This window comes from Lithobates pipiens, unplaced genomic scaffold (genome assembly GCF_037356315.1).
Source record: "Lithobates pipiens isolate NorthernLeopardFrog02 unplaced genomic scaffold, aLitPip1_a1.2 Scaffold_16, whole genome shotgun sequence".
Taxonomy (NCBI): domain Eukaryota; kingdom Metazoa; phylum Chordata; class Amphibia; order Anura; family Ranidae; genus Lithobates; species Lithobates pipiens.
In genome coordinates this window covers 275,623,896-275,632,087 of record NW_027507748.1, presented here as the reverse complement: position 1 = coordinate 275,632,087, position 8,192 = coordinate 275,623,896, and positions in this window count along the sequence as shown.

The following is an 8,192-nucleotide window of genomic DNA, read 5'->3' as shown; positions in this document are numbered from 1 at the left end:
GCCTATCTGAGCTGCTGGGCCTATCTGGTATTGTGCCTACAGTCAACGCTGCTGCTTCACCCTTTATCACCAAGGATGAACTGTCTTCAGCCCTAGCCGGGTTAGAGCAAAGGATTGCTGGCATGATTGCCTCCATCACACAGGGTGGCAAGAAGCGTGACAGATCCCCCTCCCCAGAGCCTCCTAGTTTGCAGCAGGAATGGGTTGAGGATGGGTTGAGGATGCGGAACAGCTAAAAGCTCAGGATTCTGTGGAGGGCCTGGCAGATGAGTCTGCTTCCAAGCAGTCTGGACAGGAGGATATCCAGTTGATGTCAGCCTCTCGGTCGCAGAGGCTCTTGATCCTGACTCTTGCCGAAATGGTTCGTTCTGCCTTTAAAGTTGCCTCTTGCAGAGGTTACTGAGCCCCACTGGTCCTCTTTGGGGTCCCTGAGGCCTCTTCAGGCCGCACAGGCTTTCCCCTTAGACCCTCTGTTGGAACATGCGGTGTATGCTGACTGGGAACCTCCTGACAGGATTTTTGTTCCTCCTCAGCCCTTGTACACATGGTCGGACATTCCGATGGAAAATCGGACCGTGTTGTCGGATAATCTGACCGTGTGTGGGTTCCATCGGACTGTTTCCGTCAGAATATCCGACTGACAAAGTTTTAGAGCTGGGCTATAAAAATTTTCGACAACATAGTCCAATCGGACTTTGTCCTATCGTTTATAGAGAATTCTGATTGGACAAAGTGCCAAGCATGCTCAGATCAAATTCCTAGACCAAAGCTATTGGCTACTAGCCTGAACATAGTCCCGTCGTAACGAAATAACGCCATCACGTTCCGAATGATCGGATTTTCCGACAACTTTGTCCGACAGTGTGTATGCAACACAAAATCCGTCGGACAAAATCAGAACGATTTTGTTGTCGGAATGTCCGACCGTGTGTACAAGGGCTCAGAGGTTTTCCCTTTTATATCCCATGGATGAAAAGTTCATTAAGAAGTGGAGCATGCCAGTCATAGATGCAGCAGTCTCTTCCTTAAACAAGAACTTATCCAGTAGATAACGCACAGGGCTTGAAAGACCCTGTTGACAAGAAATTGGAGTCATTATTAAAGGCTTCCTTTTCTTTGGCCAGTTCAGGTATTCAGCCAGCTGCTGCAGCAATTGGTATCTGCCAGTCCATATAGGATCAGGTCAGACGGCCTGACAGGCCTAACTGGGAGGATGATCTGGCTAAAAATAAGACAGATATTCCTTGAGCGCTGTATTTTGCTGTTGACACCTTCAAGGATTCAATACAGCAGGTTTCTGGTTTGGCTCTCTTATCTGTACATATAAGCAGACGTTTGTGGCTTAAGAACTGGTCAGCCGAGCTTCCTTGTAAGAAGTTATTGGTAGGTTTCCCCTTTCACAGGGAATGTTTATTTGGTGATCATTTGGACAAATATATCCAAAAGATTTCTGGAGGGAAGAGTTCTCTACTTCCTGTGAAGAAAAGCACCAGGTGTCCCTCGTTTAAAGCCTCAGTGACTGATTCTTCAAGTGTCTCAGTGCCTGAGCAGTTCCGCCACCAACAGGGCACTAGAGGCAGGGGCAAGCCGCAAGGCTGGCCATGGGTCCAAAACTCTTCTAAACCCAGCACCAAGCCCTCCGTTTGAGGGGTGCCCCCACTCCATCGGGTGGGAGGAAGGCTGCTGCACTTTGCAGACATTCAGAGAACAAAAGTTCACGACGAGTGGGTCACCTCAACTATATCCCGTGGTTACAAGCTGGAGTTTTGGGAGGCTCCCCCTCAGAAGTTTCTGAGATCCAGCGTTCCCTCAAATCCTCCAAAATGAGACTTATTGCTTCAGGCACTACATCATTTAGTGATTGTAGAGGTTCCTGTATCTGAAAAAGGCATAGGGTTTTACTCAAACCTGTTTACGGTTCAAAAACCAAACAGGGACACAAGGCCCATTTTGGACCTAAGATCCCTGAACCAGTATCTACTGATCCAGTCCTTTCAGATGGAGTTTGTCTTCTCAGTAGTAGCCTCACTCCAGATGGGAGACTTCCTAGCCTCCATCGATATAAAAGACGTGTATTTACAAGTGCCTATCTTTCAGCCTCACCAGAGGTTCCTGCGATTTGCAGTAGAAGGAATGTAATTTTCAGTTTGTGGGCTTGCTACAGCTCCCCGGGTGTCCACAGAGGTCCTAGCACCAGTATTCTGTCTTTTAAGGGCCCAAGTGTTATTGGTGCTCGGGTATCTGGACAACCTCCTGCTCAGAGAATACTCACTACTGGCCCTAGAACAGAGCATAACATACACAGTGCGGTATTTGGAAAGCTTAGGCTGGATCATAAATACCAAAAAGACAAAGTATTTAGGTCTGATCCTAGATATGGTCAAGGGTACTTTTGCCACCCATAAGGATCGGTCCCCTGAAAGATCAGGTGCGTCAGATAAGGGGCACCAGACAACACTCCATTCAGCTCTGTATGAGACTTCTAGGGAGGATGGTGTCCTCCTTTGAGGCAGTGCCCTATTTCCAGTTCTATTCCAGGCCTTTACAACAAGACATCTTGTTGGCTTGGAACACAAGATTATCCAATGTTCTTATCTCCTCAGGCACGCTTAAGCCTAAACTGGTGGTTGCAGGATTAGAACCAGCAAAAGGGAAAATCCTTCCCCCTGGTAACTTGGAGAGTACTAACTACAGATGCCAGTCTCTCAGGCTGGGGAACGACCCTAGAGGGGCTCACAGCTCAGTGGAAATGGTCAAGAAACAGATCCTGCCCATCAGCCTCCTGGAATTACAGGCAGTACGTATGGCCCTATGGTCCTGGACGGTGGAGTTTCAGGGCTGTCCTGTCAGAGTTCAGTCCGACAATGCCACTGAAGTGGCCTTTATAAACCGCCAAGGCAGTACCAGGATTGTGCAGCTCTGAAGGAGGTGAACCACATGCTATCCTGGGTAGAGGAACATGTGCCGATTCTATCGGCAGTCCATATCCTGGGAGTAGAGAACTGGAAGGCAGATTATCTCAACCGGGAGCAGATCTGCCTGGGGGAATGGTCCCTACACCCAGGGGTGTTCCAGGAAATTTGCCAGCATTGGGGATGGCCAGAGGTCAACCTATTGGCATCCAGGTTCAACAACAAACTATAGCAGTTTGTGTCCTGAACAAGAGATCTTCTGGCAATCGGAGTTCCATGGAGCCAGTACTCCCTGGTTTATGCTTTCCCTCTGATCCCTCTCCTTCCACATTTGTTCTGCAGGATTCGGACAGAGGGGGTTCCAGTCATTCTGGTGGCACCAGCCTGGCCCATAAGGCCCTGGTTCCCAGAGATTGTGAGACTGACAATGGACGGGCCATGGACGCTTCCATGACGCCCCGATCTACTGTCTAAGGGTACTATACCCCCCCAATTTACAGTCTCTAAATTTGTCGGCATGGCTATTGAAGCCAGGGTGTTAAAGGACCGTGGCATCTCGGGACCAGTGGTGTCTACCCTAGGGAATGCTAGAAAAGCTATCACTAAGAAGATCTATTATAAGGTCTGGAAGACTTATATTGCTTGGTGTGAAGACAAAAAATGGCATCCTCAGAAATACGTGATTGGGAGAATCTCTTTTCTACAGTCAGCTGTGGAAATCAGATTGGCTTTGAGTACAATCAGTGGTCAGATTTCGGCCCTGTCATTATTTTTCCAAAGGCCTTTAGCCTCCCATTCGCTGGTCCAAACCTTTATTCAGAGGGCAACTCATTTGCTTCCCCCCATTAGGTGACCTATGTATCCTTGGGACTTGAATTTGGTGCTGTCTGTGTTACAGAAACAACCATTTGAACCTATCAAGGAAATTCCATTAGATTTGCTGTCATGCAAGCTAGCCTTCTTGATGGCCATCACCTCAGCTAGAAAGGTGTCAGAGTTGGTGGCCCTTTCGTGCAGGGAACCATACTTGATCCTTCCCTATGACAGGGTCGTGTTACGACCTGTACCATCTATTTTTCCAAATAGTGGTGTCAGCCTTTCATTTAAATCAGGACATTATTTTGCCTTCTTTTTTCTCTCAGCCTCATTAGGCGGAAAAGAGACGTCACCTGGAGATGAAGTATAATCCAGTAGGTAATGAATATTAGCCTAACTCTGTGTCGAAAATGTAGAAAAGATGTAGCTGGATAGCCGCACTCCAAATTATTCAACTTTATTTCAAAAATGTAATTAAAATCATGGCATGTAGGCTGGTAAACAGACTAACTGCACAGCCGCTGACATGTTTCACACCGAACATGGTGCTTAGTCATAGCTAATGAGCAGAATATACATACAGAGCTATATACACACACACAAGCAATTAGACAAATGAATAAAATAAGTGTATGACAAGATAGCAATTAAGGAAACACCTGTGAACATCCAAAGTCTGAAGATTAACATTTAAATGGATGAAAGGAAAAAGCCTAAAACACCAAAATCAAGCTGACACTTTGAAAGCATACATAATGGTAATAAATGAATGACATGATAAATCTTATCCTTAGGTGAAGAGGTATAGGTGTAACCTAGAGAAATAAAAAATGACATAAGTAAAAACATTTTTCATTTTGTATGTAAAAAAAATTATATGTTTTTTTACACGCATTGGCAGACACACAAAAAAAAGGAGAGAAAGAAACAAACTGTCAATGTGTGTGCATGCCAATACATGGGGCTCATTGAATGTCAAACCCACCAGAGAAAAACACACAAAAAATATTCCCTAAAAATGACACAGATGAGAGACAGATTATATGACCACCTCTATGACATTTCCAAAAACCACCCCACTAATGTGGCGAAGCATTGGAATCTTTGCCATGATAAGGATGTCAGTGGCTTACGCATTCAGGGGGTGGAAAAAGTCACTTTATTTAAAAGAGGGGGTGATAGGTTTAGTCTGTTATGCAAAAGTGAGGTTTATTGGATATTCCATCTCCATACGAGGCAGCCTATGGGCCTTAACTTTGAGTGGGACATTTCATTCTTTTATAAATTAATTTTCCACATATTGATTGCCCAGTATTTACTAAGCTAATATGTATGGCTCCCATTTCACTGGTTGTCGGTCTGGTGCTGACAGGTTTTTTCATCTGGTTCTGCTGGGCTCATTTTATTATGTTTCTGCCAGAGTTTATTCACTATTTTCCATTTATTATAATTGCTTTACATTGAGGACAGGCCAATTATTCGATTGAGACTGTTTTTTGAATAGGGCTGTATGCATATATTGCAGCATTTTTCTCTGCAGTGATTATGAATATCAGTATTTTTTATGTTAATTAATATCCTATTAGACATGTTTGTCATTTGTTTGATAATCACACAGCTGATATATTATCTTGGGTGTGTGATCAATCAACAGGGTTTTTGTATCAGCTTCTTATACCTGTCGGTATAATGATATTCGCATTGAAACAGCCCTTGGTTTTAGAACATTCGATATCGATCGTTCATTTGGTCTATTCCTATATTTACTTTTATTTTTGATATCTATGCATTGTATCATAGGAGAAGACCTAAGTAGACACATCCAATAATGAGATATTTGCAATCTTTCTATTATGAAACCTTTTTTTGGATGTGTCATTTTTAGGGAATATTTTTAGGGAATATTTATTGTGTGTTTTTCTCTGGTGGATTTGACATTCAATGAGCCCCATGTATTGGCATGCACACACATTGAGAGTTTGTTTCTTTCTCTCCTTTTTTTTTGTGTGTCTGCCAATGCGTGTAAAAAAACATATAATTTTTTTTACATACAAAATGAAAAATGTTTTTACTTATGCCATTTTTTATTTCTCTAGGTTACACCTATACCTCTTCACCTAAGGATAAGATTTATCATGTCATTCATTTATTACCATTATGTATGCTTTCAACGTGTCAGCTTGATTTTGGTGTTTTAGGGGAATATGTATTTTTCCTTTCATCCATTTAAATGTTAATCTTCAGACTTTGGATGTTCACAGGTGTTTCCTTAATTGCTATCTTGTCATACACTTATTTTATTCATTTGTCTAATTGCTTGTGTGTGTGTATATAGCTCTGTATGTATATTCTGCTCATTAGCTATGACTAAGCACCGTGTTCAGTGTGAAACATGTCAGCGGCTGTGCAGTTAGTCTGTTTACCAGTCTAGATGCTATGATTTTAATTACATTTTTTAAATAAAGTTGAATAATTTGGAGTGCGGCTATCCAGCTACATCTTTTCTACTTCAGTTCCTGTTGCAAACAGAGCCAGCACCCTGTGGGATTGTGGAGACAGCTGTTTTGGGAGAAGTCATTACCTTAGAGCGGTAATTCTTTGTATCTGTGTCCCATGATGTACTCAAAGAAAAAGATTTTACAGGGAAGCATGATGAAAAATCCTATTTTTTCACGCTTCGTATGATAATTGCAATTGTCATGTTGATTCTTGAAGTGCATCAAAAATGCTTAGGTGTGAATTAAGCCTAGAGTCACGCTATGCCTTTTTCCTGGCGGCTGCATTTGGGCAACCCAGCCATGGGGAAATCGCATAGTGGTGTGTGCGGTTCCCTGTAAAGGAAACCATGCTGTGATTTTCAGTGCCTAATCCCAATGGAACCCATCACAATCTGATAAACAGCAGGTTGTATTTGGTACGAGAAGGTGTGCAATTATATGCCTTTCTGGACCTGCTCAGATGTGAACCTAGTCTAAAGCACTGCTAGTTTTTTTTTCCGGTCAACCCAGCTTGATGAATGAAAAAAAACTGACAGCTCAGGTCAGAGCCACTGTGATAACAATCAGATGCCAGTACAGCAATCTCCCCTGCTGTTCTATTGTGTTCTGACAGGGGGATGCTCCCTTGGTCAAAATACTCTAGTCAGTCTCAGCCATTGGGAGCTTTTTTGGTCATGTCCTTTAGACAGAAGCCAGTCCAGTTCCAGTGGTTTTCACAGTACCTATCTCATGCTTGTCTGTATCAAAATAGATTTGAAGAGAAAGCTCTCATTGCATCAAATGAGCATGGAAGGGAGGAGTATGGTTATAGATTGGGAGTGTAGAGTTTCTATTGATGTTTGTAGTGGACCCTAGATGTGTAGTTATCAAAAGAAAGGCATAACAACTGGAGTAATATACAGTATCTCACAAAAGTGAGCACACCCCTCACATTTTTGTAAATATTTTATTATATCTTTTCATACGACAACACTGAAGAAATAGCACTTTGCTACAAAGTAAAGTAGCGAGTGTACAGCTTGTATAACAGTGTAAATTTGCTGTCCCCTCAAAATAACTCAACATACAGCTATTAATATCTAAACCGCTGGCAACAAAAGTGTGTACACCCCTAAGTGAAAATGTCCAAATTGGGCTCAATTAGCCATTTTCTCTCCCAGGTCTCATGTGACTCGTTAGTGTTACAAGGTCTTGTGTGAATGGGGAGCAGATTTGTTAAATTTGGTGTTATCGCTCTCACTCTCATACTGGTCACTGGAAGTTCAACATGGCACCTCATGGCAAAGAACTCTCTGAGGAACTGCAAAAAATGATTGTTGCTCTACATAAAGAAGACTTTGAAACTGAGCTACAGCACAGCCAGTGGCATAACTAGAACCTTCAGGGCCACGGTGCAAAAAATTATGGAGGGCCCCCCTGACCTCCGGGCCAGGGCCCTTCCCACTGATCTCAGGGGCAGCAGGACCTGGATAGAAGGGGGCACAAATCCCCTTCATTTTCCTCATGCAGCCACTGAATGCCTATCAGAGGGAGAGGAGGAGAAGCAGAATTTTAGTGGCTGCAGGAGAAAAATGGAGGGGGATTTGTTCCTCTAAATGCCCCCCCCCCCCCATCCAGGTGGTCAGGGGCAACATGTGTGCTATTGCAATTGTAACCCCTGTAGTTATGCCCCTGGGATGAGTGGGTGGCAGCGGTGTTGGTGGGGGATGGGATCAGTGTCATCTGTGGTGGGGGATGGGATGTGTGGCAGTGGCGAGGGAGAGATGGGATGAGTGGCAGCGGTGGGGGGATGAGATCAGTGGCAGCAGTGGTGGTTGGGTAGGGATGGGATCAGTGGCAAGGATTGTGGTTGGGGGGGTGGGATCAGTGGTAGGGGGGATTGAATGGGATGAGTGGCAGAGGTGGTGGGGGAATGGGATCAGTGCCAAGGGTGATGGTTGGGGGAGGGTGGGATGGGTGGTAGTGG